Source organism: Patella vulgata, chromosome 3 (assembly GCF_932274485.2).
Source record: "Patella vulgata chromosome 3, xgPatVulg1.2, whole genome shotgun sequence".
Classification (NCBI taxonomy): domain Eukaryota; kingdom Metazoa; phylum Mollusca; class Gastropoda; family Patellidae; genus Patella; species Patella vulgata.
The window spans coordinates 88,646,825-88,672,351 of NC_065881.2; the positions used below are offsets into that span (position 1 = coordinate 88,646,825).

The 25,527-nt window shown below is 37.3% G+C and overlaps 2 long non-coding RNA genes across 2 annotated transcripts; one reads left to right on the forward strand and one right to left on the reverse strand.

The window, feature by feature from the left end:
• Positions 1 to 1,269: 1,269 nt before the first annotated feature.
• On the forward strand, positions 1,270 to 4,406 carry LOC126814304 (uncharacterized). Its single transcript, XR_007677529.2, has 3 exons — positions 1,270 to 1,294; positions 2,290 to 2,369; positions 4,141 to 4,406. It is a non-coding gene; the product is annotated as an uncharacterized LOC126814304 (long non-coding RNA).
• A 12,351-nt stretch (positions 4,407 to 16,757) lies between these two features.
• On the reverse strand, positions 16,758 to 23,941 carry LOC130012248 (uncharacterized). Its single transcript, XR_008787634.1, has 3 exons — positions 23,887 to 23,941; positions 17,352 to 17,426; positions 16,758 to 16,818 (listed from the first exon to the last, which is right to left on the reverse strand). It is a non-coding gene; the product is annotated as an uncharacterized LOC130012248 (long non-coding RNA).
• Between the last annotated feature and the right edge of the window lie 1,586 nt (positions 23,942 to 25,527).

Consider the following 25,527-nt stretch of genomic DNA (forward strand, 5'->3'; position numbering starts at 1 on the left):
TTTAACCTAATAATATATAATCGAGACTTTGTTCATTATCACACCAATGTTAGTAATGCCGATCAAGGCTAGCCTAAAATTGAATCGCTAATATCTCGGTTCAGAATGATGCAACTTGACTGACATTCTCAGCATTCTGGTTTTTATTTTCTTTTTTTTTTGTAACTATTATAGCTCTTGACCTGGTCTTACCTTATGCCCCTTTAAAGGTGTGATTATAATATTTAAGGGTGTGATTATAATATTTAAGGGTGTGATTATAATATTTGTTTTTTCTATCGGCTATATCGCGTCTTATATACACGTTGTACAGAAAGTTTATTATCCCTTCAATGTGTTTTTTGTTCATATTGTCAACGTGTTGTTTCATATATATATATATATATATATATATATATATATATATATATTATATTGTCTTGTTTTGCTGTCGCAGGGTAATTTGAGATGAACAGACACAAACTAGGTCATTTCGGGACTAACATATGGTTTAAATTTATTTCAATAAAATAGCAGCGGGATGAAACCGGAGGACCCGGAGAAAACACACGAGGTTGGACAGGCCACACTACTCCTTGTCACGTACAATCACGCCAGTTGTCTTAATAACAGGCCTTATTATACACCGCGCACGTGCTAACAATTCGGCTATCTACCCCCCCCCCCCCCGTTTGGCGAATACCCGTCTTCATTAGCCCAGTCGGAGCAGAACAGTAGGACGTTAAAACCCATTTCATTTTATCTCAGTTGAAACAGAATGCTTATTTTACATGACCAAAAATGCAGCTTAGAAATACAGGATCTGTAATTGTAAAAGGGTTAAAATGAGGGTCCATCTGGCCAGCAATAGTAAGAAGACGGACCCTAGTAACGTCTTAGCGGCTATAATAATATGACCTTAACGTCATTTTTTTTAATATCCGCATGGTCACGATAAATCATGATGAATGTCGGTTTTTACGATATGGTATGTAAATAATATATCAATTATTTTTTTATGTATATAAATATGGTGATATGAGGGTTGTATACTTAATGGGATATAAACAAACATTTTTTATATATATGAAGAAGGTGTTGTATTGGTTATATACGATGTTGTAATGTTAATTGATAACATTCTGATCTTCTGTCAGTAAATAAGGAGATATAAAAAAACAACAAAAACAAACAAACAAACAAGATCTATTGAACTTGGTTTAATTGTAAACAAATGTTTGGAGACTGTATAAATACAAGAATTGTTCACTCGACTTTATTCAACGTTGGATCACTTCAACGAAATCTATCTCAAGTAAGTTTAACTTTATAGTATTTTACAATTACTCCATGGAATTTATCAAGTTATATTTTATGGAAGGGTATCGCTGCCAATATTAAATTCTCTGCTAAAATGTCTTTTCCGTTGATTATATGTAAAAAGTACAATGTATACCGGTAATGATAAGGTTGACATTTTAAACATTGCATTTCACGTTTTACATTTAACTTTGCCCCTCGAGGTATTTTGACTTTATCATTACCGGTTTTAGGACTTTGTACATTTTAAATATAATCAATCGAAAAGACATTTTAGCAGAGCATTTAATATTGGCAGCGATACTCTTCCATAATATTTTAGCTATAGTTACAGTAATATATAGTGTATATCGAACAGAATGTATTAAATAACTATATTCATATCACAACTACTGGAGAAGTGATATCAGGTGTTCTGCACATAGTAACCATACTCCAGATATTTCGATGTTAACATGATCAGCATACCACCAAAATTAAATGATGAGTAAAATAGTAAAATACCACTAGGTGGCGCGGGGGGGGGGGTGTCGAATGGTCACTTGCCCAACCTCGTAGGTTTTCTCCGGGTCCTCCGGTTTCCTCCCACTGCTAAAGACCCCTACGCGCAAGCGAATTATTGAAATAGAAATTGAACCATATGTTGGACCCGAAATGACCTATTTTGTGTAGAGTGGAGGTTTAACCCCATCTCGCTCTCTCTTTCACTAACCAGGTGCTCTGAAGTTCGACCCAAGGGTTGGACTCGAAAGTTCCCCCAAATTTTCCAGCATGGTTTCCTCTTGTCAGGATGTAGAGGCGTGCATTATTGGAATTCCATGTAAGAGTAGGCAATCGCGTCGGTGTCCGGTCAGAATCCCCCCCACCCTCATATCACACGTAAGCCAGTCTTCATTAGCCCAATCGATGAAGAAATTTCGGACGTTAAACCCTATTTCATTTCATTTCTTTAGGTCTCACAATGGCAGTTAATACAACATTTTATTTCAGATATTGAAAAATGGCTTCAGTCTTCAATATTATTACCGTATTCCTTGTTCTGACTCTTGCTTGCGTCATCCAAGGTCAAGGTTGGTTATTTTAGTTCATTTATCAAAGATTTTGTATCAATATTTTCGGTGATTAGTATGGATATCTATAATATATCTATAACATGTCTATATCTATAATACATCTATACCATATCTATACCATATCTATACCATATCTATACCATATCTATATCATATCTATAACATATCTATAACATATCTATACCATATCTATACCATATCTATACCATATCTATATCATATCTATATCATATCTATACCATATCTATACCATATCTATACCTATACTATACCATGTCTATACCATATCTATGACATACCTATAACATATCTATACCATATCTATAATATATCTATACCATGTCTATATCTATACCATATCTATAATATATCTATACCATATCTATAACATATCTATACCATATCTATACCATATCTATAATATATCTATACCATGTCTATACCATATCTATACCATATCTATAATATAGCTATACCATGTCTATAACATATCTATACCATATCTATAACATAACTATAACATATCTATAACATATCTATAACATATCTATAATATATCTATACCATGTCTATAACATACCTATAACATATCTATAACATATCTATAACATATCTGTATCTTTAGCAGATCTTTCCTTGTCGCTACTAACAAAATAAAACTGTGTAATCATAGTAATCACGAACCCAGTCAGATGCAAGATTAATTTCGTTATCACCGTGTGTCTTGACTAACCCGAAATGATGATCTGGCGTGATACGCCATGTAATAGTCGAGTATCAATAAAGTCCTCACATTTATTTTAATTCATATTAAACAAACTTTATATTGCAGTTTTAATAATTATTTTGGTTAGGCTTGATTCAGCTAGGAGCCATGGCGGTTTAGGCTTGATTCAGCTGCGAGCCATGGTGGTTTAAGCTTGATTCAGCTGAGAGACATGGTGGTTTAGGCTGGATTCAGCTGGGAGCCATGGTGGTTTAGGGAAGAAGTCGCTGGCTCACTAAACATTGGATCTCGCGTTCGCTCCCTATAACAAACCCCTTTTATGCAGCAAAGAAAGACATTTAGTTGTTCAGATGGGACAAACATAGTGTTACTTGGTACTCTATGTCGAGTACGTAGAATAACCCTTGACTTCACTAAGTCAATAATGTACATACATTACGTAAATTTCTGTTTGACAATAATATATGTAAAAATAGCATATCGGCATTTCCTTCTTTTTTAAAATTGCATTTGTTCGAATCACCTTTTTAAACGTACAGACACAAATTTACTGTACATAGACAGGTGCTCTAAATTTGAAGGTGGTCTGTTAATGACCCCTCACCCACCTCCCCCCTCGCCACTCCCCGCGTTATTATCAACATTGATAAAACAAAGACGTCAGACTTATCAAAATAAGAACTTGGTTTTAGTCACTGATTCATGCCACCTCGTCTACAATACATAATTAAAATGTCCATATCATGTCAATTCCTCGAAGTATTTACCATATTAAACTAAGAGTAGGTTGTAAGTGGAGTCTTAACGTTCATTTACGGAAGTTGTCGACTGTGTTGGCATGCACTTAAAGGAAACACTGCCGTCTGTATTAGCACGGTTGGTGAAGACAATCAGGTCTTTAAACCTATTTTTAAGTCATTCCATATATGATTCGTCCGCTGATAAAGTTTCCATGTATGCATGTATTGAGGGTATCTTAAATTCAATTACGGAAAATGTCGACTATGTGATCTTTAACTTCTAAACTTTTATGTTTTGTAGGTTTAAGGTTTTATGGAGACGATGATAGATTCGATGATCTGTATGATGACCTGTATGATAGATTCGATGATTTGTATGACGATGATCTGTACGATGACCTGTATGATGACTTAGACGACTTTTATGAATTTGACGATGATAACTTCTATGGCAGAGATCCATTTGGTTTCAATCCACGTTTTGGTTTGGGCTACCATAATTTCCGTTTTGGTGGCAGGAATTTTGGTTTTGGAAAATAGTTTATTAAATTTTTGACTGTGATATAAGTTGATATACCATGTATAATATGTTAACTGTGATATAAGTTGATATATCATGTCTGTATAACATGTTAACTATGATATATAAGTTGATATATCATATATGTCTAATATTTTACCTGGAATTCTTATATCATGTATTGACAGTTTGAGATAAGAGTTCAGAAATTTATTTTTTTCCTTTACCATATACAAAATAAATATGTATCTAATTGAATATATACTAATGTATGTGTCCATCACGAATTATGTTTATTTCACTAAGTCAATAATGTACATACATTATGTAAATTTCTGTTTGATAATAATATAGGTAAAAATACCATAACGGCATTTCCTTCATTTTTAAAATTGCATTTGTTCGAATCACCTTTTTAAACGTACAGAAACAAATTTACTGTACATATGATAGGTACTCTTAATTTGAAGGTCGTCTGTTAATGACACCTCCCCCCTCGCCACCCCCCGCGTTATTATCAACATTGATAAAACGAAGACGTGGGACTTATAAAAATTTGAGCTTGATTTTAGTTACTGATTCATTCCACCTCGTCTACAATACATAATTAAAACTTCCATATCATGTCAATTCCTCGAAGTATTTACCATATTAAACTACTTTTAGAGAGAATTGTTGACGGACAGACCGATGAACAGGGTGATGACTATATACGATCAAACTAGATGTGGGCGTATCAAAGTCTGTTAAAATCTGTACATGTTTCGAAAAAAGGTGAATCATTCATGTTGAAAACAGCATATTCTATTGCGCTCAAACTGTTTTCGACGGAACGGAAGAGAACATAAAAAGCAAGCGGGCGAAATGCAGATAATCCATAGCGTTCGTCCCTGACAATGTCGAAACACCCGAGAGCAATAACATTTAAGAGTCATTCCATGAGAAAACCATGCAGAATCGGGAAGATGGGGGGTCGGCAGATCGAGTTCATCTCCGGGGGATTTTATGGACTCCCCCTGACTACTTCACAGCCAGAAGGGCCAATGTCAAAATTTCACCGTTATTGAGAAACAGCCTCTGGGTGATTTTTGGCCAATTTTGCCATTTTTCAGGTCATTTTTGGTCAATTTTCAGCCACCTATTGTGGCGAGTCTAGGGTTTGAATGGAAATGGTGGTGACTGGTGATGTTAGTGGGGGTCTTCCTGTGCCCCAGTGTGAAGACCATGAAGTCGCGTCTATTCTCTGGGAGCAAGGATCAGCAAAATTGTAAGATATGGTGAATAAAACCGAAAATATACACCTGTGAAGATTAGCTCTATTTTCTATGATGCAGGGGTAGGTCAAAATATCGAAAAGGTTTTATGCACAGCTCGACTCCCTCTATCGATATAAGAAATAAAATCTCTGTCACCTCTCTTCAATCAAAGCGAAATCACAAGTCAAAGTTGGTGAATTTTCCCTATTGTAAATCTCTCATTCTCTATGAAATGGCCAACTACTTTCATTCAGGGTAGCCAGCTATCTTCGTTTCTTCACCAAATCATTCGCCCGCGCTCACTGGTAGCAGCTTGAAACCCCCTCGAGCAAAACTAGTCTCTTTGATGAGGCTTGATATCCAATCCATGATGGCCGTGCCCGAAAGCTCGCAAAATTGCGGTTTTTCCTCATGTTTGGCCATTAAATGTGGTATATATCCCAGATATGACCAAAAGAATCACTTCATACGATTGAAAAAAATGTACTAAGGACATTAAGGCCCACCTTTTAGCACATCACATAGCAATAAGTGATGTGTGAACCGAATGGGAGCTGATTTCTTGGCGAAGATGCATTCAATGGAACATTCCAAACGGATGCATGCTGCCACATCTAAGGAGAAGCCACACAAAGACCCCGTTATGTCAACTTATACCTATTGGAACGGCCAAGTGAAATAAAATACTATTGAAAAAAAAGAGGGAAGAAATTGTGTCTTTGAAATATCGGTGGAAACCCTGTGTGTGTGCTCGACCACAATCAAATTAACAGAAAACAGTTGTACGGTGATACTCCATTTGACTGAGTTAAGCGATGGGCTTCAGAAGTCCTCAAACCAGCTGCATTGAGTCTGATATAGCTGTAATACCTTTACTAAAGGCCAGCTATCTGCTTCTTTTTCTTTTAACTTTGGCAGCATTAAAAAAATTTTATTAATTTTAGAATTTTTTCTTCTATTTTATGTATGCCGGAAATATTATGCTGCCCATAATGAGGAAATGGGCTGTCATGAGAGCCAAGTTCCTACACTGCCTCAGGGTAGTTCCTCAAATAAAAAAAATATGGCATAGGGTCAAAAATTCAACTTCATCATATGATCATTTTCGGAGCCCAAAATGGATCTTGCTGGGCCTTTTAAAACTGAATGTGTACATGAAGGACATTTCTATCAGGGGCCACCTCTCAACATATTCCAATCTGATTAAAATACAGATCTATATTTCGTTTCGTTTTTTTTATACTTTCAATGACCTACACTACATGAAGATCTGACTGGTTGTATTGATAGGTAACTTCAGAGGTCATACGAGCGGCAGTTGAGCCTATGACCGTTTCATCGGCTAATACCTCAAAGAATTCAGAACACGTCAATGATAACAACTCTTTCAGATCCTAGTGTAGTAAAGACAAGTAAAATGAAATTTTGAACCATAAAAACGAAACGAAATAGGATCTGTGTTTTAATCAGATTGGAATATGTTGAGAGGTGGCCCCTGATAGAAATGTCCTTCATGTACACATTCAGTTTTAAAAGGCCCAGCAAGATCCATTTTGGGACAGCTGTCTAGTCCTTCGGATGAGACGAAAAACCGAGGTCCCGTGTATATATTGGAATGCACGTAAAAGATCCCCTGGCAGTTGGAATTCGATATAAGAGTAGGCGATAGTGCCGCTGCCCGGGCAAAATTTCCCTCATAGCACACTGTATGGCGTATGCCCGTCTTCATTAGCCCAGTATAGGAGCAGAAAAGTAGGACGTTAAACCCCATTTCATTTCATTTCATTTCATTTCCTTGTCAGTGGTGCAGAACGGATGCCCTGACAAGGACAGCTGTGTAGTCGTTCGGATGGGTGAAACACCGAGGTCCCGTCTATACATTGGCATGCACGTGAAAGATTCCTTGGCAGTTGTCGATATAAGAGTATGCCCGTCTTCATTAGCCCAGTCGGGGGGTTGGATGGCCGAATGGTTAGCACGTGCGTGCTGTATCATACGGCCTGTCATTGAGTCAACTGGTGTGGTTTCGAATCCTCGGTTGTGCGTGACCAGGGGTAGGGTCGCCTGTCCAACCTCGTGGATTTTCTCCGGGTACTCCGGTTACCTCCCACTGCTAAAGACCCCTACGCGCAAGCTAATTATTGAAATAAAATTAAACCATATGTTAGTCCCGAAATGACCTAGTTTGTGTCGAGTGGACGTTAAACCCCATTTCTCTCTCTCTATCTCACTAGCCCAGTCGGAGCAGAAAAGTAGGACGTTAAACCCCATTTCATTCCATCTCGTATTACATCAGGTTGATGATTGCTGTGAATTATAAAGTAGATGTGACACTGTTCTTCAATAACTGTTCTGTCATCGATTTGTTCCCGGATGTTAGTACCTTAAACAGAAACAAAACGAACAAAGCAGCAAGAACAGAAGAAATGAACTTTTAAAACACAAAAAAATCAAATGCATTAATAAATAAATGCACTAAACATACATTTTTCCAGAGATAGATCGGCCTATTGCAAGTATTTCTTTGGCCCTGAAATGTTATATAAAGACATTTTATTAAAATCAACTCTCGATGCCGTCTTATGTGTGGGATTTCCACTGGATTTGAATCCGATTTGCTGCTCAACGCTCATTGATGATTTAATCCAAAAATGGATAATCGAGACTATGTTTTTTTTTATATATCTTACCGACTTTAGTATTGATGATCGAGGCTAGGCCTAAAATTCAAACGGTAATATCTCAGTTCAGAGTGAAGCAATTTGACTGAAATCTTCAGCGTAATTCCGATACATTATCTAGTTCTTTTTTCACTATTATAATGCCCCTTTAATCCAATAAGGTACTTATACACTGAACGTTGTTTAATGAAATATCATATATAAACAAAATAAATCTAATAGGTAATACTTTCTTGTTCTAATTGTTGTACGTGACAAGGAGTAGGGTCGCCTGTCCAACCTCGTGGGTATTCTCCGGTTCCTCCGGTTTTCTCCCACTGCTAAAGACCCCTACGCACAAGCGAATTATTGAAATAAAATTAAACCATAAGGTCTGTCATTGAGTCAACTAGTGTGGTTTCGAATCCCCGGTTGTACGGGACAAGGAGTAGGGTCGCCTGTCCAACCTCGTGGGTATTCTCCGGGTCCTCCGGTTTTCTCCCACTGCTAAAGACCCCTACGCACAAGCGAATTATTGAAATAAAATTAAACCATAAGGTCTGTCATTGAGTCAACTAGTGTGGTTTCGAATCGCGGGTTGTACGGGACAAGGAGTAGGGTCACCTGTCTAACCTCGTGGGTTTTCACCTGGTCCTCCGAATTATTGAAATAAAATTAAACCATATGTTAGTCCCGAAATGACCTAGTTCGTGGACCGCATTTCTCTCTCTCTCTCTCTCTCTCTCTCTCTCTTTAATTGTTAAAACAGTGTTTAGTTTATTGCAATACGTTTTATAGGTTGTTTATATCCTTTTTATCTTATAATTTAAATGTAATAAATTTATTTTACAAATTTCAGCATCATCAGATATAACGTGATTATTTTTATACATGATTAAAATATGATTGTTATTGTTATATACAAAACATTTATACCAATTTGATCATATTGGTTTATATTGGAAACAAAATTACTAAATCATTATTCAACAGAATATTTGATAAATATACATTTTAAAACAATATTCTTTCTTTTCTGAAAAAACAATAAGGGAGCCATGGTGGCTGGGTGGTTAAGATAGTGGCTCGCTAGTCTGGAGGTCGGGTGTTCGATCCGTGTATTGGCCGAGAATGGTTCTTGTTCCTGTCTACCTGTCCCTAACGAAGTACTTTGTATATCAAGTTTACAATGTTCGTCAGTTTCTGGTTCACTTAAATGGATAATCCCGATTTGAAAAAATATAAGCCCGAGTACATATGGAATTTAAACGCCAAAATATAGAGGAATGTTGTATTTACCCCTTCTCAAAATTTCAGCCCAAAATATTAAGTCGTTTGGACGTGAACGTCACAACTACTTATCCGGACACGTAACCCTTTTAAGAGTTCGGGTCAATTTTTTCGTTGGGTGACCTGATAATCGATTCCCGTTCCTTTTGAGGTTTATACAGCGAATGACCCATGTGCTATACATGATAATGAAAGGTAAATTTCACCGACACATTATTTTTTATAAAATAAAGGTCTTGTTTTATCCAGACACGGCATAATACAGCTTGGGACACCGGTCTCCATTTCCAGACAGGTTTAAGTTGTTTAAAAACGTATCACATATATTAAGTTAGTTGCTCGGCCCTAAGGTAGGTGATTTTAGGGGATTTTAACACAAAATTAAGCAGTTTTGTTCTCCAAAATATTATCGGGATTGGCCCTTTAAAGTATTTCAATAAAATTATACAAATAAACTATACTTCTGTATGTGGTTCACGAAAACAAAACAAAACACAATAATAGAGAAATAAAAGTTTAAACATGCATCATCCCTAATTGCAAACGGTTAAAGAAAAAAAAAGATTTTGTCAGTGAGTAGTTGGACGCAAAATGTGATATTCAGTTGCATTCTTGTCAGTTTGCGGCATATTTTTCTGTATGACAAATGAGAATAGTCACGTGTCCAGTGAAATATAAGATCATTTGTTTTTTTTCACTGTTTGTCCTTGACTAACGTAGAACTATGACCTGGCGTAAATAGTCAGACATGAGTCGAACATTAATAAAGTTTTCACATTGGATATCGGAAAACAGTCAGAGATTCCAGACTGCCCTTAGTTCATATTGAATCAAGTTGTATGGTGCTGGACACGGGGCCTGACACGGAACAGTGTCTAGTAGTTAGGAAGAGACGAAAACCGCGGTACCTTGACAATTGGATGATGATGGGATCTTAACATTCAATTACGGTAAGAACTAGTCGTACTGATCGGCTCATTTTATTTCATGTTCAAGACGTCCATAGACCCGTCTAGTACGATGAGTCTGAGCGGTGTTAGTTTATTCCATTCCTGGCGCAGAGCCGGATCCAAATCAGCAAGATTCGCAAATGATGTCCCATGTATGCGCAATTTGTTAACGGTGGGGGATTTGACCAACCAAGGTTGTATAGCAAGATTGGCTTGTGAGAAGAGGACAATTGCGGGGTATTACACCCCTGTACATAATCCCTCTTTGGTACTGTTAGCCATTGAGATTAGCTCTAACGGATGCCAATGGAAGCTAACAGACATGTGAAAGGCAGCTCATTATCATGATAGACCATGTTCTTCTATTTATATTCGTCATGAACACGAGAAAGCGACTTTCATTCGGTCAGCGAGTTGGGCACCATGGTCTCATATGGTCCAATGATGACCTGCTCGACGACATGCTAGTCGTGATCTATTTCTTAGCCCCATATGCAGCCAAACAATTTGAGTCGTTTACGAACAATTCTGTAGGATATGGTCGGTGAGATATCCAATTACTTTTCAACATAGTGTTTTGCGCAAACGGAGGGCGTCGAACGATTCTTACGAGACCTGTTATCTTCTGTTGCAGACACACGGTAGTCTACCAGAACCAATCAAAAACACACTTTTATGGATAACAATTACTATGGTTTATTTCACTGCGACGTTTCAACAAGGTTTCACAAGTCGTTATCAAGCATATACACAAATAAATAAAAAATGAGAAAGATATGAATATATATACAAACATCAGTGCGAACTATCCAATGGAATGCAAGGTGAGTGAGCATGATTAGCTATAACAAGCTATTGATGTAACAAAGGTGCATAATCATATATATTAGGGTTGGCTTATTGTACAATTAAAAGATAAAAGAGGGGATTAACCGAGATTAACAAATATTGAAACCATACACATTGTACCATAACTGAAACCAGTATATACTAAGATTGACTAAATAAACATTCAAGAAGATCAAACTCTGGGTTTATAGAATTATATCAAACCATAATCTTTACATTGATTATAACAGTTAAGAAATATAGAATTTTACGGTTATGTTTTATAGTTAAGTAATAAGTTGCATATATGTATTTACAAGGTAAATATATATCAAAGTTTTGAGTAAAATATAAATAAATAACGATAAATTAAGCCGAATGCCCTATGATGAAACCTTTTATGATTATAAATATGAGCGGTAAGATATTGTAATTTGGTTACATAGACATAAAATACTGTGATTAGCTAAATAAATTGTAGAAAATAATTGAAACATACAAATTTTACATATTGATAACAGAGGATTATAAAATGTGAGGGTTGTGGGTATGGAATATACAATCGATTCAGTATTGGAAAATGCCAGTATATAGTTAAATATGGTTTTGCATGGGGAATTACTTAGGGGGACTGTGTTTACAATTTGATAATGCGGTCATATGCTCAGGGGATATAGACGCCTGGGTCTCGATTCAGTTTCAGTTCATGTCTTCTAATGTTGATCGCCTCATGTATCCTTCTGTTTCTTTGGTTGTGGTGGTTCACAGCCAACGTTTTAACTTTGGTCCAATCGACCCGGTGCCGTGGGTTGTCATTCAGATGTTCAACAACTGCAGATTGATTGGTGGGGGCTTACGACATGTTTTGCGCCCTTCAAGAAAGTGGTTTCAATATGTGCTTCCCTTTTCAATAATCTTCTGATTTGGTGGGAGATGTTGCCGTGGAAGGGTATGAAGATTCTAATTGGTGGTTTATCGTTTTTGGGTTTATCAGGTTTTGGTAGGTCGGATAGTGTGGCATTGATGAGCTTGTTGACCATTTGTTCTGGGTATCCGTTGTGCTTGGTGAATACTTCTTTTAAGTGTTGAATTTCTTCGGGAAGGGATTCAGGGTCACAAATATTCTTGGCTCTTTTGGTTAAAGTGGTGATAATGCCTGCTTTAGTACTGATGGGGTGATTAGATTGGTAGTGGATATATTGATCTGTATGTGTTGGTTTTCGGTACACTGAGGTGGTGATATTGGCGTTCTCTCTTCTTACCAGTACATCAAGAAATGGGAGACTGCTGTTGGTTTCATTTTCAATGGTAAACTTCATTCTTGGATGTTGGTTATTGAGGTGATTCAGGAGGACGATCGCATCTTCTTCTTCTTTTAGCATGACGAAGATGTCATCAACCCTTCTGAGCCAGACCAGCGGTTGAAAAGGAGCGGTTAAAATTGCTTCTTCCTCTAGTGATGTCATGTAGATTTCAGAAATCAGGGGGGATAATGGCCTTCCCATAGGAAATCCATGAATCTGTTCATAATAATTATCTCCCCATGTAAAGTAAGTGGATTCCAGACATTGCTTAATCAGAACGTTTACGGTCCTTTGCGTTAATAAGATGTGGAGGCCATCACAATAATAGACGTATGGTTTTATTGACATGTCATCTTTTCACCGCTGTGAGTTGTCGAAGGCCTGTTGTGAAATACCGACATTAAACACAGCGGTTTAAAAACTTGCCTCGGTGTAATGATTGATTTCCCTGATTTCCCGTACATGCGTTTGATGAATATAGGTGTGTTGTTGATATGTTACATGTTGCACTGACAGCTATCACTTGTGATAGAATACGTCAAACTCCAGTGTACTTTTAGCATGTATTTATTTATGTAATAAGTTTCTCTTGGGTGCGATATTGTGTGTGAGTTATTCGTATTTCACGTCCGCTTCCACCGAGGTGATATCGCAGACAATAACATATTATATAGTGAGATTATTTACAGGGTGATTAGTGAAAAAAGGATTAAAGGAATAATTAAATTTTATATATATGCACAGAAGACAACGAGTGACGGGACGAGACGTTATATAAGACGTTATGCAAGATGATTAAGTGATATTATTTTATCTCGACTTGTAAACCTATAACGGTAAATCTCTTTGATCTTTGGCCAGAACAACTCGCGGTCTGAAAGTCGAGGGCGGCTTTGGAAATATACAGGGAATTGGGGTTAATCTTCTGAAAGTTTTTCATTAAACCTGTAAGGGGTTATTCTTCTAGGGTTTTTTCCCATAAGAAAACATGAGATAAGGTTTTTCTTACAGAAATTGGGGAATATTCTGATTTTGCGTACATGTAAACATAAACGGTTTATAAGCAAGATAAAGTCCTCGACTTCTGTTATGCTGGGGAAGAAAGACTTCAGAAAAAAAAACCATCGACAGAAAAACCTCGGACTGGCGGCCTCGGTTTTTCTTTTTCTCGGGTTATTTTCTTCAGTATTTCTTTCCCGAGCATAACCTCAGTCTCGTGCTTTACCTGCACATAAATATCAAGGATCAAAAGATTTAAAAATGAAATGAAATGAAATGGAGTTTAACGTCCTACTGTTCTGCTCCTAACCTGGGCTAATGAAGACGGGCATACGCCATACAGTTTGCTATGAGGGAAATTTTGCCCGGACAGCGGCACTACGGCCTACTCTTATATCGAGTTCCAACTGCCAAGGGATCTTTTACGTGCACGCCAATGTGTACACGGTACCTCGGTTTTTCGTCCCATCCGAACGACTAAACAGCTTTCCTTGTCAGCCCCCTCCGTCCTGCATCACTGACAAGAGAGAATCACGCCGGAAATTCTGAATGAACTTTCTCGGCCAATGCAGGGATCGAACACCCGACCTCCAGGCTAGCGAGCTAGCGTCTTACCCACTTATCCACGTGATCCCCTCAAAGATTTAAGATGAGTGTGATTGCGGTGCACTTGATACTGAAACCTCTTGGGTTCCGACCCTTGCCATGTTATCTTCTCGAGGAGAGGATCCTAAGAGAGAGAGAGAGAGAGAGAGCGAGAGAGAGAGATATGGGTTTAACGTCCACTCGACACAAACTAGGTCATTTCGGGACTAACATATGGTTCAATTTTATTTGAATAATCCCCTTACGCGTAGGAGTCTTTAGCAGTCGGCGGAAACCGGAGGACTCGGAGAAAACCCACGAGGGTTTGACAGTATAAGGGAGAAAAACCAGTAACAGGCATCAATATCATTCCAAAACTTTAGAATATTTGAAGGACAATACTGCAGTCCTAGCTACTATCAAATAAAGAGCCCCGGGGAAGAACGATCTAAGTCACTTTTTCAACAAACCCCAGTTAATGGCACCATCTGGTAGAAAATTGTATAAGCTTTCTGTGAAACAATCAATTTCAAGTAAAAACGATTGGAGTCACATCGAACCAAGACCATTCTGAAATGGCCTTTCGGACAAATACAAGTCCATCGTGCCCTTTGTGACTGAAAAGTGGAAGTCAGTTGTTGTACTGGTAATTATGAATCGTATTAAACATCATTTTGAAGTTGTAATTACCCCCCCCCCACCCCTCTTTGATCTGTTCGAGTCAAGCATCCGTCCAAAAGTCTGTTTTGCCTTTTATGCGAAAAGACAAAAATCTTTCTTCCCCTCGACTCTTCAAATTTTCTCTAAAGTTACTTATGGGGTAAATACTTTGAGGAAATGACATGATATGGAAGTTTTAATTATATATTGTTGAGGAGGTAGAATGTATCAATGCCCAAAATCGACTTCTTATTTTGATAAGTCAGCGTCTTCGTTTATCTGCTGGCGTGAAATAAAACGGGGCAAGATCATTATCACCAAACATATTACATTCAAATTATTTCTGACCCCTGGGAGAGCACTTGTCTGTGTACAATGAATTTGTTGCAATACGTTAAAAAAGTTGAGTCGATAAGAGTCAGTTTGAAAAGTTTATTTTCATAAAAGAAATATCGATAAGGTAGGCATTGTCATATACTGAAATTGACTAACACATATTTGTACATTTTTGACTTGATCAAATGAAATTTGTAATTAGTATTCTTCAATAACTTCTCTCCTGTCCAGGTACAATACACAAGATGCACATATATAAATATAATTATATGGTGAAGAAAGGAAATAAATTCATTAACATTCTACCAAGCTGTCCACATCATATATCAGCTATGATATATCAACTTATATCACAGTTAACATATTATACAGATATTATATATTATTGGTAATTATCACTGGAATTATTTTCCGAAACCCAAATTTCTGCCACCAAAACCGAAATTATGGTAGCCAAAACCGAAACGTGGATTGAAACCAAAGGGACCTCTGCCAAAGTAGTTATCATCGTCAAATTCATAAAAGTCATCTATGTCATCATACAGGTCATCGTACAGGTCATCGTCATACAAATCATCGAATCTATCATACAGGCCATCGTCGAATCTATCATCGTCTCCATAAAACCTAAAACCTACAAAACATAAAAGACTAGAAGTTAAAGATTACATAGTCGACATTTTCCGTAATTGAACTTTAAGATATCAGCTCATTACGCGCATACATGGACAATTAATCAACGTTTGTGGGGGCGGGGGCGGGGGCGGGGGGTACCACCGAATGGTTAGCATGTTCGCGTTGTATCGTAAGGTCTGTCATTGAGTCAACGGGTGTGGTTTCGATTCCCAGGTTGTACGTGGCAAGGAGTAGGATCGCCTGTCCAACCTGGTGGGTTTTCTCCGGGTCGTCCGATTTCCTCTCACTGCTACGCGCTAGCGAATTATTGAAATAAAATTGAACCATAAGTTAGTCCTAACCGTGCTATTACAGACGGCAGCGGTTCTTATAAATGCATGCTAACATGTATATCACACCTCGTATTTTCGTCCCATCGGAAGTGCTAGACACTGTTCCTTGTCAGACCCTGTATAATGAAACACGTACAAGGGGTCACCACGACGCAAAACCCCGAAGAACTTTCTAAGCCAATACCAAGACTCCCTAATTAACAATCATAACACATTCAATATAAAGAGTAGTCTCGAGTATTCAGCCGGTTCCGTTATCATTTACGTTAGACTACTGTCCGACGAATTACGCCAGGTCATCATTTAGCGTTAGTCAAGGATACACAGAAACAACAAAATATGTACCCGTATATCATCAATTGACTAGAACGCATGTAATCGTAACGTTTAGGATTTAGATGACAACGAAAACTCTTCATTAATCCATTAAAATTACCAACCTTGACCTTGATACACAAACACGACACAATAAGTATTTATTCATGTAATTGTAACGTTTGGGATTTAGAGGAAATCCTACATTAATGCATTAAAAGAACCAACCTTGACCTTGGATAACACAAACAAGAGCTAGAACAAGGAATATGGTTAGAATATTGAGGACTGCAGCCATCTTTAAATATCTGAAATGAAATACAATTAGACCTATTATCTGAAAAAAAATACCAGTAGACCTATTATATGTTGTATGAATTGTCTTCGGGAGACTTAAAGACGAAATTCGCCACTGTCCGGGCAACATTTTCTTCATAGCACACTGTATGGCGTATGCCCGTCTTTATTGGTCCAGTCGGCGCATAACGTCTATTTGTAACGTCTAATGGCTGAAAAGTTCTAACCATGAAACGGATTCTTCAACTGACTTCGCCACCAACAAGTACAATCATTAAATGAATCATTGACACCCTGGAACCGCAACTGTAGATTTGTTATTGTCTTTGTATCAGACCAACGTGTGCATCTAGCCATTGACATCACCGGAAATGGACAAACCTAACCCCAGCACACAGATACATGATGACATCGTCTCCACGTTAGGGTATGAATTGGTGCCCCTTCATTTTCCACAGTAAAGAAGTGGGCTGTAGAATTTAAACGAGGCAGAGGAGCCTTGACGCGATCGCCCAATTGTAAAATATTATCCAGTTGCACTTACTTGAGAGGTATATACCGTTGAAGAGATGAGATATTGGATGAAATCTAGTGGACATTCTTGGTATTTATATACCATCTGAAAATATGTTTACAAATAAACAAAGTTCAGTAGTCCTTCGTTATTTATTTGTTTGTTTGTTTCTTTCGATATGAGCGAAGAAAAAATTGTATTATTCTTCTTGATCTATATGTTTACCAAGATTACAACAACAACCAGGTTTATTTATATCACACCTACACTATATATATATATAATACAGGTATTAGAGTAATGTATATACTAACCGCCATTAAACATGATTGATGTTGGTCAGGGCGGAAACTGTCCTTTCATATAACACGATCATACACTGTAACCCAGGTATAATTTCATCTTGTGTATCTAGCACTAATTTCTTTCACATTCGTTTAATAGCCAATCTTTGTTTAAAAATTCATAAAAACTGTTTAAAATCACCATAAATTATCCAATTTGTACTTCTGTCCAGTTTAAAGCTGACCATTCAATTTTGATAATGAGTGTCCAATTTACAAGTGTTTAATTTCTCAATCACTGTTAAAAAATAAACAACCCAATTGATTAATGATGTATAATGATTAATTTTTGAACAGTGGTCAGGAAATTAAACACTCATTATCAAAAATTAATCAGTCAGCTTTTAACTGAACACTAATACAAATTAGATGATTTTTGGTGATTTTAAACGATTTTTACGAATTTTTAAACAAAGAATTGATATTAAAGAAATTAGTGCTAGATACCTGGGTTACAGTGATACGTTAAATGAACATTATGGTAGATTAGATAAAGATTTGACACTTCTCGCCATAATACTTAGAAAATAGATAACGTAAATAGAATATGATATTCTGAAAATTTCAAGCAAATTGATCCCCTCTGAACCATGATATTAGGTGTTAAATTTTGGGCTAGCCTCGATCATCATTACTAAAGACGGTACGATAAAATTCAAAGTCTCAATTATCCACTTTTACGTTTGATTTTCATTCACAAAATATATTCCAATCCGCTTAATATCGCAGGCTAGCGATGACATCGAGAGTTGCTTATTGTTTGGATCAGTTAATTAATGTCTAATTAATAATTTAGATAACATTTCAGGCCTAAAGAAAGACATGCAATAAGCGGATTTATTAGTTGTTGTATAATGTATGTTTAATAGGGACCGTCTTCTTATTGTTTCTTGTGAGGCAGGGCAAGTTTAGACCTGTGAGTATCAGTATACCCATACGAATACTAATACAAGTATACAACCAAATAATACTTTGTCGTTCCTTGTTCTCGACTTGTATTGAACAAATTTCCAACCAAAGAGAATTGTCGCTTAAAGATACATATATCAACAAAAGAATCGACGCAAATAGAATCAATTTTAAAGTCAAGTCACTAGGTAAGTTTAGGCTACATTCGCGTGCACCACATTTATCCATGTATGGAAATTTACTCATGTACATAATAGCGCATGTGTAATAATATTTTTACTCTACGTTCGTCCTAGTTCTATCAAGGCGGGTGTGTGTGTGTGTGTGTGGGGGGGGGGGGGCACGACGGATAAGTGGGTAAGACGCTGGCTCGCTAGCCTGGAGGTCGAGTGTTCGATCCCTGCATTGGCCGAGAAAGTTAATCCCTATTTTCCAGTGTGATTCCCCCCATTGTCAGTGACGCAGGGCGGGGGGCCTGATAAGGACAGCTGTCTAGTCGTTCGGATGGGACAAAAACAAAGGCCTTCTGTACACATTGTCGTGCACGTAAAAGATCCCTTGACAGTAGGAATTCGATATAAGAGTAGGCCGTAGTGGCACTGTCCAGGCAACATTTCCCGTCATCATCAGCCCAGTTCGGAGCAGAACAGTAGGTCGTTAAACTCCATTTCATTTCAATCTAGGGGTACTTTGAAATATGCCAATTCGTTGTTGCTATTTCATAATGGGTAGTCTATTATTATACCGAAGGATAAGATGTCCCTTCCCAATGAAGTCATGGTGTAGGGGCCATAGAAAATATGATTGTCTGTCTTCATTAGCCCGGTCGGTGCAAGACGTTAAACCCCATTTTACCACCAACTTGTTTACGATTATTGACCGTTGATGTCATATTATATAATGTTCATCATCGCTTTAATTCTCTATACATTTGACAATAAACAATAAAACCTTTCATTATTCGTTCAAGGGCCAATCCCGATAATATTTTGGAGTATGAAACTGCCTATTTTTGTGTTAAAATCCCTTAAAATCATCTACCTTAGGGCAAAGCAACAAACTCAATATATGTGATATGTTTTCAAACAACGTAAACCCGCCATTCCTCATATGAAAAAGAAGACCAGTGCCCCAAGCTGTATTATGCGGTGTCTGGATAAAACCGGATTTTTATTTTATAAAAATAATGTGTAGGTGAAATTTGCCTTTCGTTATCAAGTACAACGCATGGGTCATTCACTGTATAGACCACTAAAGGAACGGGAATCGATTATCAGGTCACCCAACGAAAGAATTGATCCGAAATCTTAAAAGGGTTACGTGTTAGGATAAGCAGTTTTGACGTTCACGTCCAAACGACTCAATATTTTGAGCTGAAATTTTGAGACAGGGTACATACCTTATCCCTCTATGTTTTGGCGCTAAATTTCATTGGAATGCACGTAACAGATCCCTTGGCAGTTGGAATTCGATATAAGAGTAGGCGATAGTGCGGCTGCCTGGGCATAATTTCCTTCATAGCACACTGTATGGCGTATGCCCGTCTTAATTAGCCCAGTATAGGAGCAGAACAGTAGGACGTTAAACCCCATTTCATTTCATTTCATTTCTAATTAATAATAGTTTCACGTGACCATTGAAGTTGATTGGACTCATTATTATTTACTGTATTAAACATACATTATGCAAGAGCTAAATCTGCCTATTGCAGGTCTTTCTTTAGGCTTGAAATGTTATCTAAATTATTAACTAGGCATTAATTAACTTGTCCAGACTCGATACCCTTGCTAGCCTGCGATATTTAGCGGATTGGAATACACTTTGTGAATGATAATTAAACGTAAAAGTGGATAATTGAGACTTTGTATTTTATCGTACGGCGATATTTACTGGATTAGGGTCCAATCTGCTGCTCATTGATGTTTAAATAAAAAAATGGACAATCGAGACTAAATGTTTGGTTCAGAGAGGATCAATTTGACTGAAATTTTTAGCAAATTCCCTTTACATTATCTAGTTTTTAACTATTATAGTGAGAACTGCCAGCTCTTTATCTAATCTCTCATAATGTATCTTTCTTTCACGTAGCCATTGAATATATGTAGACTTATTATGGTGGAATAAATCCTGTAACTTCATTCAATACACCGTTATCAATAATATGATTAAATTTGTCCACTGGTTCGTGTTGTTATTCAGCGGAATAAACATAAAACATGGCGGATTCTATGAACGTTATCAAGCGAGAGAGAGAGAAATGGGGTTTAACGTCCACTCGACACAAACTAGGTCATTTCGGGACAAACATATGGTTTAATTTTTTATTTCAATAATTCGCTTGCGCGTAGGGGTCTTTAGCAGTGGGAGGAAACCTGAGGACCCGGAGAAAACCCACGAGGTTGGACAGGCGACCCTACTCCTTGTCACGTACAACCAGGGATTCAAAACCACGCCAGTTGACTCAGTGACAGTCTTTACGATACAGCACGCACGTGCTAACCATTCGGCCATCCACCCCCACCCCCTTGAGATAAACAGCTGTCGATTCTATGCGTGTACGTGACAATGAGTAGGGGCGCCTGTCCAACCTCGTGGGTTTTCTCCGGGTCCTCCGGTTTCCTCCCACTGCTAAAGACCCATACGCGCAAGCGAATTAGTGTTAGTCCCGAAATGACCTAGTTTGTGTCGAGTCGACGTTAAATCATCTCTCTCTCTCACTCTCTCTCTCTCTGAAAGCCCCACCACAAATTATTTTAGGAGGTTTTCTGGTACCAACTTTTAGATGACCTTTCGACGTGAAAATTCACATTTCAAAATGCGATGAATTCCCCACAAAAACTTCGTTCGAGAGCGAATATCGATGGCGTCACGGGTTTATAACGTTTCACGTTTTTCCCCCTCAAGTAATCACGCACGTTTGACACCCATATTGACCTAGAAAGTTTAATTTACCGGAATGACCTTGGACAACGTATACTAGTTCGGGTGGGACGTAAACGAATCCTTGGCAGGTCGAATTTAATATAAGAGTAGGCCGTAACCGCGTTGCCCGGAAACAATTCCCCTCATAGGACACGATATGGCGTATGCCGTCTTCTTTAGCCCAGTCAGACGTTAAACACATTTCATTTACCTTACAACTTGGTAAACGTGCCTTTCGTATGCTGGACCTTTTCTATGGAAGAAAAAAACTTCGGCGGAGAGAGAGAAGAGAGAACGAGTTCCCAAATCCTGCCACATAATCACATCAACCGAGAATATTTGCTGGCTACTGGGGCATTGACTGACTACTGGGGTATTTGCTGTGACCGAACGCTATACATTTTATTGTATAATCAAAAGTATTGAAAGACGACGGATGTATCGAATTGTATGTTCCTTTATATTAATCTGTATTATATATACTTGTTTTTATTGAGTATCAACTACTTTCGCTTTCGCTTTGTCGTCTCTGAATTATTATATTTCATATATCAATCGATGCATAACAGATGATGATGTAAAGGTATCTTGTATTATTGATATAGCATGACATGGTGATCAATCAGGGAAAAGTAAAAGATGCATATTTCGTAAGATTTAGATAAAGAGCTGACAGTTCTCGCAATAATAGTTTTAAAAATAGATAATGAAAGGAGAATATGTTGACAATTTTAGTGAAATTACTTCATTCTGTGAGGAGTTATCGTCGTTTACAGAATAGCGTAATCTCGATTGTCATTTTTAAATTAAATAATAAATTTGTTGAAAATCAAAACCATTCGAAGTTCTAGAGAGTTGATTATGTGCCTGGTATGTAAATAAATGTCGCATAAATGATGTATATCATATCTGCGGTCACAGGAAAGTAAACAAAAACTGAAAGTAGTTTATTAATCTCAATATTTAGGAGAGCGATTTAGCTAATTTGCAGGAGTCTTTAATGACTCCTTCCAAGGAGCAGGAACAAAAGCTCCCCTTAAACGCCGAAATCCCAAAATAAATAGTTGATAAATATTAATTAATCGCACATTTAATTTTTTAAAAAGTATCGAGCAATCAAACTATACTCTAACCTCTATCAGACAGAATCAAGATCATCTTGTCCCAAAGCATCGACCAATGAAATTGATTAGCTCTGCTTAGCTTCAGCTTGAAATGTTAATCATTGAACTCAGTCAAGACATTCACCTAATGAACATCTACATCATTCTACATCAATTAAAAGCAGAGCGTACGTAACTAACGTACGAAAATTAAATGGTAGCTGGCTTTTTTTTCGCACGTATACAGTGAATGGCCATTTTGCTCAGTAATCCCAGCCAGAATTTGGCTATTTTTTTAAAATTGCGTTAAAGTTTTAAATTTTTGTTTAGAACTGAAATAAATTAACTTTTAGTCAATCCCCACGCTAAAAACATTAACAGAATTGATTGTGTATATCTGAAATAGACACGACCGAAGCACAAAATAGTGCCAATATGCCGACGTCAAATCTGGATGGTAGATGATGTTATTTTTGTGAAAAATCATTGGAAGAAGCGATAAGACGTTCTGTACGGATTATACAGTCCTAAAGGCTGCAAGAAGGCTATTGTTTACAATGTAACATTGTGTCTTGTAATGTTGATAATGATCATAATGATGGTGTTTACATTTGTTTTTTGATGTAACCTCATGACCTGTGACGTTTAGATACCGTCATACGGATATCATGGCTATTCACTGTGCCAGAGTCACTTCTCTGCAGGTAGGGTGAGTCTGTCGTTCAGATTGAAAGCAGAGTTGTTATGTTCTAAAGGCTTGACCAATCAAATTACTTATCGCTCCTTAGCCTAAGCAGAAAATTCTCACCATCGAACTTAGTCAAGGTAATGATATAATGAATCTATATTCGGAGTTTCATCGTTCTCACTTCATTATAGCCAGAATTATCGTGCCACAAAGCCTCCATCGATCAGATTGCTTATCCCTGCTTACCGTAAGCAGACATTGTTAATCATCAAACTCCTTCAAGGCATTCACCTAATGCACGCCTACACCAATTTTGAACATTCTAGCTCAATTAGAAGGAGAGTTATTGTGTCCCAAAAAGTGGGGCGGACAGACAGACACACAGACGGACAGACGGACCTATTTTAATAGTCCCCTGCTTTCTTCCTTATAACGAATGGAGATAAATATATATATATAATGTTATGTGTAGATACGTTTCCATGCATTTTGAAACGATCAACACGATTGCTACGACGTAGATATCTAACATAGTTCAAGCAAGAGATTCGCCTGTAAAAAATATATACAAAATATTTCAATACTACGTAGTGATTTACCCGGAAGTCGTCCTCATTACACCAGCAATGGGGAATGTTCGCTCTTCATCTTCTTGATAAAACTAGTCTACGAAATAATCACAAGTCGTACTACAGGGGAAATAACCACTTGTACTCAGTACGCGGGAAATAACTACTTGTCGTGAGGCACGGTGTCCAGGATAAACACATCACAGAAATCATAAAGGAATGTTGAATGAATACAAATGATATTTAAAAAAAAATGTAGGTCAGTCTTAATCGTTATGTGTTTTGAACAAGGTTCTTGGTATTGTCATTGAAAAAAGAAACAGCTCAATTGATAACATTTTACGATGTTGTAATTTTACCATGTCCTCGTTATGAATATCTGACTACAGTATGTTATAATTTTACCATGTCCTCGTTATGAATATCTGACTACAGTGTGTTGTAATTTTAATAGAAATGACTAAAAATCGTCTGAATCCTTGGAATTTCTACATCACCGGGGGTGGGATGGAGTTTGGCCGAAATGAAATGGAGTTTAACGTACGAATATCCTGCTCCGACGCGCATGCAATTAACTGAAATAAAATTGAATCATAGGTTAGTCCCGAAATGGCCTAGTTTGTGTTGATTGGACGTTAAACCCCATTTCTCTCATTCTTTCTCCATCTTGAATCAAGTTCTGTCAACGATGGTGTAATATGAATATTCTGGTGCCTCCACTAATCCTTGTTTTGTTACATAATCATAGAGATGACACGTGCCTGTCGTCCATTCAAACACAAACGATCTGCACAAAGTGAAAGTAGAACACAGACTTCCGCAACGTTTCTTGTTACTCCCAACAGTCGAGTATATAACACTGCCATTCGGCTTCTTGTTGGTTGCTGACTTTCTGAAATATACTCCCGTTTCCACAGATCTTGCTGGACACGGTGGAGCTGAAATCATAATAAGATAACAGTTAAATACATGATATAGTCTCAGCTTTTGCTAGACACGGTGGAGCTGAAATCATAACAAGATAACAGTTGAATACATGAAATAGGCTCCTTTTCCTCATATTTTGTGTTGCACGGTGGAGTTGAAATATTTATAAGATTACAGTTGAACAACACATCAAATAGACCCCCTTTTCACAAAGTTTGATAAATACATATGTTTTATTTGTATTCTCCATTGTTCGTATATGAGTGAATTTAAAACGAAAATTTAATTTTTTTATGAAATACTGTGGGAATAACAGGAAAAGGGGTCTACGTTCAAGGATAGATTCTATGTCTAAAACCACGTGATCGGAAAGTTACCATTTCATATTTGGCATGAGTGACCAATCATATGATTAATTACATCATAATTAGCCAATAGAATAAATAATGGCTGTGAATCTGAGAGAATATAATTTATAAAATGTGCGCTCTAGGATAGACATCATGAATATTTGAAAGGGGAAACATCATGTAGAAATTCGTTGAGGTTCGAGGGACAACATCTGGATTGATGGACACAGGGGTTGACTTTATTATAATCTATGCTTGTAACTGTGTAACCCTTCTGTCCCTGTCATCTTGTATGTTAATCACAATATTTTAGATGCAATTTATTCAATTACAACGTGAAATCGTCATTAATGTGGAATGTCAGAATGGCATTTAAAGATACGTCCTAACCAGT